At 40.7% G+C, this 13,198-nt stretch overlaps 1 non-coding gene across 1 annotated transcript; it reads right to left on the bottom strand.

The window, feature by feature from the left end:
- Window positions 1-12,034: 12,034 nt before the first annotated feature.
- On the bottom strand, window positions 12,035-12,141 carry LOC111898708 (small nucleolar RNA R71). Its single transcript, XR_002852679.1, has one exon. It is a non-coding gene; the product is annotated as a small nucleolar RNA R71 (small nucleolar RNA).
- Between the last annotated feature and the right edge of the window lie 1,057 nt (window positions 12,142-13,198).

The following is a 13,198-nucleotide window of genomic DNA, read 5'->3' as shown; positions in this document are numbered from 1 at the left end:
TAATAATAATAATAATAGTCAGACTATTAATTTGTCGCGGTTATCGTTAGACTAAACCCTAGTGGTATTGATACTAGGTTTTATCGAAGGAAATTGTTTTGAGAGTATCGAAGCGTTGTCCGAGTGCTGAGTCACCACCTTTCAGGTGAGTGCATGGTCCCTTTCATCTTACACATAGATATGAAGTATTCTATAAAAATTATGTGTTATGTGTGCATATTATCTTAGTACTTGCTGTCTATGCTAGTTGAATGATTTTATACACGTTTTAAAGGATTTAAACTGTATATGTATTTTATATCTACAAAAATGTTGGGGTAAAACATGGGTAGATGTAATAGATGGAATATAAGTTGGCAATGAGTTAGGAGGTGTTATAGACCACGAGGTGAGGGGTGAGAGGTGAACGATGTGAGAAGCCTTTTCCTAAACGATGGCCCCGTCATTCAACAGAGTATGGATGACAACCACAGACTATTCTAGACAGTCCAGAGGAACACTAGCAGGCTCACAACCTGTAAGTGTTGTGAACGATGTGTTCACTCGGTGTACTCTGAACCTTGGTGATCATGCAGACTTGATGCCTAAACCCTGACGATCATGCAGACTTGATGCCTAAACCCTGGTGATCATGCAGACTTGGTGCCAAAACCCTGGCGACTATGCAGACTTAGTGCCTGTTGTATAAATTCTGGCGACTATGCATACTTAGTGCCTAAACCCCGGTGACGATGGACTTCGTGCCGATTCCTTAGGATGATCCTTAGGAATGTATGAACGAGGAATGGTTGATTCTTAGGGTGGATCCTTAAGAGTAAAGAAGATAATGGGGATGGGTAATTGGGTTGATTGTTTGATTGTTTGAACATAATAATTATATTATTGTGGGTTGAAAACCCTATGTACTCACCAGGTTTCCCAACCTGGCTCACTCCGTGTATTTATGTTACAGTTGTTGTTATGAAGTCACATTACACTAAGAGATTAAAGAGATATAGATCACTAGTAAGTTCTGTTTATGCTTTTGTTTCTGTATTGACGATGACATCCCAAACGTTTTAAAATAAATAAAATACGTTTCTTCGAAAATGTTTTGATAACGTATTTATCATGTTTTTCTGGGAACAAATTCCGCAACATTTTTATGAAAAGAAGTACTCTGATTTTTATAAAACATAAAAAAAATCGGTCTTTTCTGGCCGTGAAAATGGGGATGTCACAGTTGGTATCAGAGCATTAGTTTAAGCGAACTAGGAATACGGATTTATTTGTAGACTTAAACTTAGAATGCTAAGCGATGATTGTGAGGTGTGCGCACTAGCTTATTTTAGGAATTATGCCTAAAATGCTTTTATGTGCTAAATGTTTTATATTATAGCTATAAAGATGCCTTATTTGCTATTATTTGTTCGGATCTATGGTCTGTTGCCGACCGGATCTGGAAATTTTATGTGTTCAGATTTCGAAACGTTTGATTATGTTATTCGAGTGGTGACCGGTATGATGAAGACTGGCGCAAACAAAAGAAGGAGTGGCTGCCTTACGAAGAGTATAAGAAGGCCAAGGAAGATAAGTACAGACAAAAAGGAAGAGGCTTTTACCAAAAGGAGGAGCCGGTGCAAGAAAGGAAGCCAAGCTTGGAAGATATGCTAACTAAATTTGTGGCCGCTTCCGAGAAAAGACATAGTGACCATGATGCTGCTATCCAAGAAACAAGAACAATGCTCAGGAACCAGCAAGCATCCATCCACAACATAGAAACGCAGCTTGGGCAACTTGCTCAACAACTAAACCAAAGGTCACCGGGTGAGCTTCCTAGCAAAACCGAGAACAACCCACGAGGCGCACAAGTAAATATTGTTACCACAAGAAGTGGAAAGATCATTACTCCCCTGGCCCCCATTCGAACTGAAGCAACCAAGGACTCACAGAAGGAAGGAACAGAAAAACAAGTCGAAAACCAACACGCACAATCTGAGAGTCCTACTCGCCGAGTAGGACCGATGGACTCGGCGAGTACCCCTGCTAAAACAAATGAACAGCCGCCCTTGAAACCATACCAGCCTCCAATGCCATACCCAGCCCGAGCCAAGAAAGAGAAGCAGGAAGAGGAATATTAGAAGTTTCTAGATCATATTAAAACTCTTCAAATCAACATTCCTTTCATTGAAGCCGTCATGCAAATGCCCAAGTATGCAAAGTTCCTTAAGGAACTCCTCACTAACAGAAGAAAGATGGAGGAAGTGCAGAAGGTAGTGCTTAATGAGAATTGCTCCGCCGCAATGCTAAACAAATTACCAAAGAAGAAGGGTGATCCGGGGAGCTTAACTTTGCCTTGCCAATTTGGCAACTTAGCTGCAATTCATGCCTTAGCTGATTCTGGAGCAAGTGTGAACCTTATGCCATACTCGTTCTTTAAAAAGCTGGACCTCCCGGAGCCAAGGCCAATTCGAATGGCAATTCATTTGGCAAACAAGACGGTTACTTTTCCAAGAGGCATTTGTGAAGATTTGCTAGTAAAAGTAGACAAATTTGTCTTCCCAGCTGATTTCATCATTCTCGACATGGAGGCGGACCCGCAAGTGCCAATCATCCTTGGAAGGCCCTTCCTCAACACCGCTAGCGCTATCGTAGACATGAGAGATTCTAAGCTCACATTGCGAGTTGGGGACGATTCAGTGACATTCGGGGTAGACCAAGCCATGAAGTACTCAAGGAGTAGTGACGACACAGCTTTCTCAATCGACATGCTTGACGAAATATTGGAAGAAGACATACCTAAAGATTCCGGCAAATTTGCAGCCATGGATGAAGAATTTGATCCAGAAAAGGACTTACTAGAGATTGAAAGACTGTTGGAAGAAGCGGAGTATGAAGAAATAAAGAAGCAAGTTGAAAGAACTACTCGCCGAGTAGACCCGATCTACTCGCCGAGTACATCCGAAGAAAAGCCAGAAGTCGTGAATACAGCCACCAACTCGCCGAGTACCAAACCTGCACTCGGCGAGTCCGTCACTATGCAAAACAAATTGGAGCTCAAAACACTACCTGATCATCTGGAGTATGTCTTTCTGGAAGAAGGAAATCAGAAGCCTGTGATCATAGCCTCGGACCTATCCAAAACAGAAAAAGAGGAGCTAGTACGCGTGTTGAAGAAAAGGAAAAGAGCCATCGCATGGAGCATCTCCGACATCAAAGGAATAAGTCCATCCTACTGCTCTCACAAAATCAATTTAGAAGAAGGAGCAAGACCGGTGGTGCAACATCAAAGACGATTAAACCCGAACATGCAAGAAGTCGTCAAGAAGGAGGTGGTCAAGCTTTTGGATGCAGGAATCATCTACTCCATCTCCGATAGTCCATGGGTGAGTCCGGTCCAAGTGGTGCCCAAGAAAGGAGGAACGACGGTCATTACCAACGAAAAGAACGAGTTAATTCCAACGCGAACGGTAACCGGTTGGCGAGTGTGCATCGATTATCGAAAGCTAAACGATGCCACTCGCAAAGACCATTTCCCCCTTCCTTTTATAGATCAAATGTTAGAGAGACTATCGGGCCATAGCTACTATTGCTTTTTAGATGGGTTTTCAGGGTATTTTCAAATACCCATAGACCCAATGGACCAAGAAAAGACCACCTTTACATGCCCCAGTGGAACTTTCGCCTATAGACGCATGCCATTTGGACTATGCAATGCACCTGCGACATTTCAAAGGTGCATGACCGCCATATTCCATGATATGGTGGAAAAATTCATGGAGGTCTTTATGGATGACTTTTCTGTATTCGGATCTTCTTTCAATAATTGCCTAACAAATCTTGACTCAATGCTTGCTAGATGTGAGAAAACCGACTTGGTCCTAAATTGGGAAAAGTGTCACTTCATGGTCAAGGAGGGTATAGTTTTGGGACATAAAGTCTCTAAAAAGGGAATAGAGGTGGATCGGGCAAAGATAGACACCATTGCAAAATTACCCCCACCAACTAATGTGAAGGGCATTAGAAGTTTTTTGGGACACGCAGGTTTTTACTGGCGTTTTATAAAAGATTTTTCCAAAATCACGAAACCTCTAACACAATTATTACTAAAAGATGCACCCTTTAATTTTACTAAAGAGTGTTTAGAGGCATTTGACTTTCTAAAGGAAAAATTAACTAATGCCCCGATCATTATAGCACGAAATTGGAACTTACCCTTCGAGATCATGTGTGATGCTAGTGACTATGCACTAGGAGCGGTCCTTGGACAAAGGGTTGATAAGCACTTTCAACCCATCTATTATGCAAGCAAGACCCTAAATCCCGCCCAAGAGAATTATACTACTACTGAAAAAGAACTGTTAGCCGTGGTTTACGCTTTTGACAAGTTTCGCCCTTACTTAGTTTTATCTAAAACCACTGTTTTTACTGACCACTCGGCTATCAAGTATTTGTTTTCCAAACAGGATGCCAAGCCAAGACTAATACGATGGGTGCTGCTTCTTCAAGAATTCGATATAGAGATACGAGACAAGAAAGGAATGGAGAACGTAGCGGCCGATCATTTATCTAGGCTCGAGAACCCGACATTGCAAGAAGAAAAGGATGGAGACGACTTTCCGGATGAATACATTATGGTGTCCGTGGGAGAGGAGCCATGGTTCGCAGACATAGCTAACTATTTAGCTACCAATTACATCCCGAAGGATTATAGTAGTCAGCAAAAGAAGAAATTCTTTGCGGAGATCAAATATTACTTTTGGGACGATCCATACCTCTTTCGAAGCTGTGCGGATGGAATTATACGAAGATGTGTGTTCGGAAAGGAGAGTCGACGAATACTAGAACATTGCCATAACGGGCCCACGGGAGGACATCATGGAGCACACTATACCGCAAGGAAGATCTTTGACATTGGATTCTATTGTCCTACAATCTTCAAAGATGTAGCCCAATATGTCAAAGAATGTGATGCTTGTCAAAGGGTGGGAAACATTTCATCTCGAAATGAGATGCCACAACATAGCATTCAAGTATGTGAGGTGTTCGACGTGTGGGGCATTGACTTCATGGGACCTTTTCCCACCTCCAAAGGAAACAAGTACATCCTAGTGGTGGTAGATTATGTTTCGAAATGGGCGGAGGCGTAGGCTTTACCTACAAATGACGGACGGGTAGTGGTACGATTCTTAAAAAAACTATTCTCCCGGTTTGGTGTTCCCAAGGCCCTAATTAGTGACCGTGGCACACACTTTGCCAATGATCAATTGGACAAGGTGCTCAAGAAATATGGGGTGACCCATAAGTTCTCCACATCATACCACCCACAAACGAGTGGACAAACGGAAGTGACCAATCGAGCCTTGAAGCGTATCTTAGAGAAGTCGGTGGGAAGCAACCGCAAGGAATGGTCGGATAAATTGGATGACGCGTTATGGGCATTTCGTACCGCTTTCAAAACACCTATTGGTACCACACCATATAGGTTAGTTTATGGAAAGCAATGCCATTTACCGGTTGAAATCGAGCACAAGGCATATTGGGCACTAAAGAGGTGCAACTTTGACATGGAAGAATTGAAGACCAACCGTCTAATGCAAATGAATGCCCTTGAAGAACTCCGAAATGAGGCTTACTCTAGTTCGTGGCTCTATAAAGAAAAAACCAAGAGATGGCATGACCAACGAATCAAAAGCAAAGACATCCATGAAGGCCAAAAAGTACTACTCTTCAATTCCCGATTAAAACTTTTCTCGGGCAAACTCAAATCAAGGTGGGATGGTCCCTTTTTGGTCAAGACGGTGTTTCCTCACGGGGCTATAGAATTGATCTCAAAAGATGGCACACCATTTAAAGTCAATGGCCATAGAGTGAAGAAATATGAAGAAGGAGTCCCCCGAAATGAAGGATTGGAGGAGCTGCTGCTGTGCGGAATCGCAAACACGTAGAAGGGGCGGAGTCTAGCTAATGACTCCATCAAAAGAAGCGCTTCTCGGGAGGCAACCCGAGTTTCATGTTTGCATTTTCTTTCCTTTTCTTTATTTTTCATATTGTTTTGTTCATTCTTCTTCATTTATTCTACTTCTCTAAGTGCTTGAGGACAAGCTCTACTGGAAGTGTGGGGTGGAAAGGCTAAACAAAGGAATTAATATAGTAAAATTGGCAAATTTACAAAAAAATTTCAACCTGAGACATATACTCGGCGAGTATATCGATTATACTCGGCGAGTAAATGTTCGCTTACAGCTAAATGTCCATAACACGCGTATCTACTCGGCGAGTAGATCCATTTTACTCGGCGAGTAGCCGGTTTAAACTCAGTAAATTAAAACCTGTAAAAATTACTATTATTCAACATTTCATCTCCACACTCGCCGAGCATCTTCCCTCAGCCACCTCTCAAGAGTTCTTCAAGATCTATTCAATTTTCTTCCTCTTTCTCTTCATTCAAGAAACAAGGTGACATCTTTACCCTTTAACTTTATGAAAGGTCCAATCTTTATCACATATCTCCCCATATTTGGTATGATTCCGGATTTGGGGAGTTTTTCCCAATTTTTAGGGCTTTGATTTACTCATGAATTAGAGGTTGTTTGGAGTAATTTCTTCAAGAACTATGGTTAGATAAGTAATTACAACAAAACCCTATGAACAAATTGGACTATTACACAGATTACACAGATCCAATCTCGATCTGTCAAAAAGTTCATACTACTCGGCGAGTATGTTCGTGTACTCGGCGAGTAGGCCCCAATCAGATCAAAAAAATTTTCCTGTTTTAACTAAGGGGTGTTGTTTGTTGCTGTTTTTTTGGTATGTTTATGCAGATATCATGGCAAGGAAAGGACAGTCATAACGTGGAGGAGGCCATGGTGATATGCCATGGTTAGCCTTTCAACAAATCACCTCTAAATCCTCCAAAACTCGAGCCCTAAACAGGTTGGAAGCGCTGCGACAGAAAGAAATTCACTTGCCCACTACAGTGGATTGGGGATGGATGGGTAATGTCGGCTTGGAAGAGGAACTTACTCCATATTTGGTGAAAGATTGTAACTTGGGTTATGCCAACATCACTTGTGATGGTTGGTTGCAATTGTTTAAAATACAAGAGCCAGTATACGCGGAGTTATGCTGGGAATTCTTTGCTACCATTTCATTCCGAGGTGGTAGTGAATATTACAATCCAAACACGATCTCGTTTTCTTTGGGAGGAGAGCTGCGACAATGCAGCATGGTTGAGTTCTCTTGGCGGTTGGGCATCTACGATCAAGATATGTCGATGACGGACTACTTTGAAGCCTTCTTGGAAAATACCTACAAAGAACTTCCCGAGGGGGTGGTGGCGTCGACATGGTGGAGTACAATTGCTAACCGGGTCTATATACCTTCCACTGCTCAAGAAGGGCATATTCATTCTCCAATCCATCGACTCATTCACCGATTCGTTGCAAGCACGATCAACATGCGAAAGGATGGGGATAAAGTTCCCACCCTTGATATCTTTTATATGTGGAGTATCATCACCCCCGATGTCTTCTGCAACCTCCCATATTGCATTGCTAAATTTCTTGCGGAGGGAGCGGTTAAGGAAAAAATCAACTCGAAGATCAATGGGGGTATGTTCATTACTCGGCTTGCGCGATCATTTGGGATCTTGGAATTACCACAAGCTCAAATGCTGACGATTATCCACCCTCCTCCGTTCAACACTGCACTTTATAGGAGGGCTCGGATAGTGGAAAATTTTGGTGATTCTTTTACTATTCCGAATGAGGACGAGCCGGCGGTCCCCGAGGAGCCGGGAAGGCGGGTTAGGCCGAGAAACGAGCGGGTACGAGAAGACCCACCGGTGATTCCGGTGGAGGATAACGAGGGATGGAATCAAGTGGAGTATCGACGATACTTGGATGATATAGGGCGAGGGGTTAATTACACCAATCAATCCTTTGACCATCTTTTCCAACAAATGCATATTGCCCCGCGACCGGGACCCGGCTATCCTTACATCATGAATTGGGATGAAAGGATGCAAAGAAGGGGTGGAGAAGGAGGTAGTGGAGCTGGAGGAGCAGGGATGGACGAGGAAGAATGAAGATTTTATTTGCTTTTGTTTTGTTTGATTATGATGTTTGTTTTAAGACAATTGTGGATATGTTGAACTTGGCTATGTGGTTTGAATATTAGTGTTACTTTTAGTTTTCTTTTCAGGTATTGAAGCTAGGAAGCATGCTATTTAGGAATGGTCAAGAGAGGAATGAGAGTCTTTATGAGTGCTTGTGGAGTCTTGTTCCTAAGATCGAGTCCGTACGAATCGAGAGTTTATTAAAGTGTTGCTGTTTAGGAAGTTTACTAGAGAGTGCATTTATATCAACACTAGAGTAAAGAGAGACAGCGGTTAAAAATTCTGGAAATACACGCTATACTCGCCGAGTGCACTAATACTACTCGGCGAGTACATCTGCTTTTGCCCGAAATACGTTGCCAGTCAACTTCTACTCGCCGAGTTTAATCGCCTACTCGCCGAGTAGTCTGCTGCGAGAGAAATTTCTGATTTGTTCTGGCTAGTTTTTCTGCGCCATTCATACATTCTTTATGAGTTACTACTGAAGATTGTGCAACAACCCTTTTTTTTTCTTGGAGTTTTTGAGCTATCAACCACACGAGACGTATTATACCCGTGCCATGGATGAGCTGTTCCCATGGTTAAAGTCACTAGAAGAAGGAGTTGAAGAGGAGAGTGTCAACCTAGCGACTGCTACCCCAGGGGAGTTTGTTCCAACTTTCTCTCTATTTGCATTTTTAGTTGTTATAATATGCAATGAGGGCATTGCATAAAATAAGTGTGGGGTAGGGGGTTAGTCACATCTTAGAACACTTAGAATCTTAATTTAGGCTAATTTTTAATGCTTAGGTCTTAAATTAGAAAATTTTGGTAAAAATTAGGATTCCATGTTAGAATTGTGTTAATAATTGCATGAGAACCCAAATGTTTAGTTGAGCCTATACACGTTCTAGTGCATCTGTGGCTTCCTTATTTCAGTGAAATCATGAGACAAAAACATGACCTTGCTCAGCCTGAGGGATGCAATATGTTTAGCAGCCTAAACCTGAAATGTATCCAGGAAAGTTTTTATCATTAGCCAATAAAGGTTGAGATTGAGCGCCCCTGCTTAAGCATGTAGGGATTTTAGAAAAAAAATATATTGAGAAATACATGGAAAAAAAAAAGAAAAAAAAATTACAAGAAAAGTTGTAAGAATTTTGGAGCAAATGAAGATAAAAAATTCCAAGAAATCCAGAAAAGTTGAAGATACCGAAAGTCAATACAAGTTGGTGAATTCAAAGATATCAAAGATGAAATGTACAAAGAAGTGAAGAATTCAAAAAAAAAAAAAAAAAAAAAAAAAAAATTCCATAGTGGTATCGAAAAGTTGTAATTTTAGAATATGTATGCTTGGGTTGCTCAATTAAAAATACCTTGAGGGTAAAGAGATTTTCTGAGGATGGATTCGGAAGGTTGCATAAAATGAGCATAGTTCGGGGTGAGTGGGCGAATGTTTATGAGGATTGTGAGTATTTGAAGTATGGGGGTTTTTAGGAATTTTAGACACAAATGCATGCGTTGCGGTCTTGGCATAATGGCTGGGTTGGATTGGAGTTATTAATGTGATTTTAATATGTTTAAAATTCAGTTTTGCTTGGGGGCAAGCAAAAGTCAAGTGTGGGGTATTTTGATATGTGCATAATTAGTTAATTATTTAACGTATATTCTTAGTTATTTTTGATTAATTATGAGAATAATGTGGACAAAAGGTACTTAAAATGTTGTGAATTGTGTTTTCAGTCCAAAAGATATGTTTAGAGGCAAAAAGGAGAAAAGGAAAGCAAGTGAAGATAAAAGAGTGAAAGAAGGAGTCCTACTCGGCGAGTGGATCGACCCTACTCGGAGAGTACATGACGATGTGCCAGAAGATAAATACGACTGCTAATTCAAGACGGATAAGTATTGACCTACTCGGCGAGTTGATTCTGTTACTCGCCGAGTACCCTCTGTTTGAGGATATCTATAAAAGACGAATCCTTATTCCATGAGAAGGCATTCCTGGCGATTTTTGAAGGATCAGCTGCGACTAAAAGGTTCAGAAGGCGCTAAGGAACCCTAGGCTTCAAGAGTTGGAAGAATTCAAGCAATTAGGTTAATTTTACCACTTAGACTTAGGAATTAAACATGTTTGCTTTCATAAACTTTGTTTTTATGCTTGTTCCTACTACAACTATGAGCTAAACTCGTTTTTGTTTCTGTTTGGGGAATACCAAAGAACTCCTATGGTTTAATTATTGATTTTTGCTTAATTGTCTATCGGTGATTTATTAAATTAAGTTTGTTAAAGAACCTTATGTATTAATCACTACTGTTTTCTGTTAATTGGAAGGCAATTAGGTTGCATGAACATCACTTAATTGTTAACCTCATATGTCTATGTGAATGCTAAAATATATGCTTAGAAGTAATGATTATGAAACTAAGATTAATAAGAAAATAGGAAGATTAATGTGTGAGCTTGTTTGAGAAACCATCAACAAGAGGTTAATTGAATTAATAACTTAATTGACCATTACAAATCTTATTTAATCCAAATAATTAATCTAGGGAATTAATTAGTTTAAACACTTGATCAATGCTTAAATTAGTTAATTGTCTAAGGGTTAGGAGTAATGAACATGAACCTAACTATTATCATTGGTAACCAATAGCAATTAATCCACCTTAACTTAAATAACCATAGGAGTGAATTGGTTGAACCTAAATAGAAACATCTTTATCAAATTTGGTGAATAGTTGTTGCTTTAGTTAATTAGTTAATTTAGTTTGTTTAAGTTTCTAGTCTTGCAAAACTAGAGAAAAACCCTTTACTTTAATTATTTGTTTTAGTTAAAATTAGTTATTAGTTTAATTGTCCGTTCCCTGAGTTCGATACCTTACTTATCAATCTATATCACTTAAAGACAGGTTCACTGCCTTTGTGTGCTCAAATTACTAATAAAAAGTAGGGATAAAACTAGTTGAATTTACACACATCAAGTTTTTGGCGCCGTTGCCGGGGAACGGTTCTAAATAATTAAGCTAATTCCTAATTTTTTCGATTCTTTGTGTGAGTTTACTTGCATAAAGTTCATTTATTGCAATTTAGTAACTAGTAATTAGGTTTTAGTATCTGTTTTAGTTAGGTTAAAACTTAAAATTTTTTCTTTGAAATATCACTGATACTCGCCGAGTGCACTCGCACCTACTCGGCGAGTAGCAGTTTATTCAGCAATTTTTTTTTTACAATCTTTTTGTTCTTTTTATGTTTTTTTTTATTTGATTAATTTCAGGACTCTCATGACCAGAGGAGCAAACACACCACTGGTACCCCCGTTTGAAGATCCCGAATCCGAATTGAAAAGAAACAAAGGGAAGGACGTGGAGAGTTCAAGCACACCAAAGAAATCACCATTGTCCAACTTGAAGACTGTTTTTGGGAAAAAGAAGAGCAGTAAATCAGGAGCTTCTAGCGCTTCCTTGACAATTGAGGAGCCAATTCAAGAAGATATTGGATACGAGACCGAGGAAGAAGAGGAGGCAACGTACAAACAAGAAACCGAATCGGAGGAAGAGTTAGCATTCACTATGGCTAACATTGATGAAATTCCCATGGGGGAATGGAAGAAGAGGATGCGCGACGACCATGGCCCGGGACTTGTGCAACCCGCAATTCCCGCAACTGCTACCTTCGAGCTAAAAGGTCATATCCTAGCTGCGCTTAAGGAAATATCTTTCTATGGGAAAGATCATGAAGATGCCTACAAACATTTGGATGAAGTAAATGATGTTGCTGATTATTTCAACATTCCAAATGTAACCCGCGAAACTCAACTACTTCGGATGCTTCCGGTAACCTTCAAGGGTGCTGCTAAAGACTGGCTCAAATCACTTCCCCCCGGGTCAGTCACTACTTGGGCCAAAATGAAGGAAGAATTTATAGATCACTTTTGCCCACCATCCAAAATAGACAAACTCAAGAAGGCCATTGCAAACTTTGAACAGCAAGCTGGAGAATCTTTATATGAAGCATGGGAGAGGTACAAAAGTCTGCTACGAAATTGCCCACACCATGATCTAAACAGCCAGCAAGAAGTTTCCATCTTTTATGATGGAGTCAATGTCACAACCCGGCAGTTGCTAGACTCACAAGGCCCACTTACAAAGAAGCCACCCCCGGTGATTAAAGAATTGATTGAAGAATTCTCTAAACACTCTAGAGAATACCACAACCCTAGGAATGATGTCACTAGGGGAGCTGCGTACGCTGCTACTGAAGATTTATCCGTGGTCATGGCCATGTTAAAAACCATGGATAGGAGAATGGACAAAATGGATCAAACTATTCATGCCATACGGGTGGGTTGTGAAAACTGCAATGGACCTCACCTCACTAGAGATTGCGATTTGGATGAGAACGGCAACAAAAAGGCACAAGTATGTTATTCGAGTGGTGACCGGTATGATGAAGACTGGCGCAAACAAAAGAAGGAGTGGCTGCCTTACGAAGAGTATAAGAAGGCCAAGGAAGAGAAGTACAGACAAAAAGGAAGAGGCTTTTACCAAAAGGAGGAGCCGGTGCAAGAAAGGAAGCCAAGCTTGGAAGATATGCTAACTAAATTTGTGGCCGCTTCCGAGAAAAGACATAGTGACCATGATGCTGCTATCCAAGAAACAAGAACAATGCTCAGGAACCAGCAAGCATCCATCCACAACATAGAAACACAGCTTGGGCAACTTGCTCAACAACTAAACCAAAGGTCACCGGGTGAGCTTCCTAGCAAAACCGAGAACAACCCACGAGGCGCACAAGTAAATATTGTTACCACAAGAAGTGGAAAGATCATTACTCCCCTGGCCCCCATTCGAACTGAAGCAACCAAGGACTCACAGAAGGAAGGAATAGAAAAACAAGTCGAGTAACGAAATTAAGCTGATTATCCAATCAAATCCACGAAAGATATGTCAAAGCCAAAAATCTGGGATCTAACTGACCAACTCGTCGAGTATGGGCAATGCACTCATCGAGTTCCAAATATGAACTCGTCGAGTTCAATGAACATAATGAATATTTTGCTCGCTTCTTCTTTGAATGATTAACAATTGCATCATGTTCAACTAAAAAACATCCTAGGC

The sequence above is a fragment of the Lactuca sativa genome, chromosome 7 (assembly GCF_002870075.4).
Source record: "Lactuca sativa cultivar Salinas chromosome 7, Lsat_Salinas_v11, whole genome shotgun sequence".
NCBI lineage: Eukaryota > Viridiplantae > Streptophyta > Magnoliopsida > Asterales > Asteraceae > Lactuca > Lactuca sativa.
The sequence above is the reverse complement of the archived record's forward strand: the minus strand, read 5'-3'. Positions and strand labels throughout refer to the sequence as shown.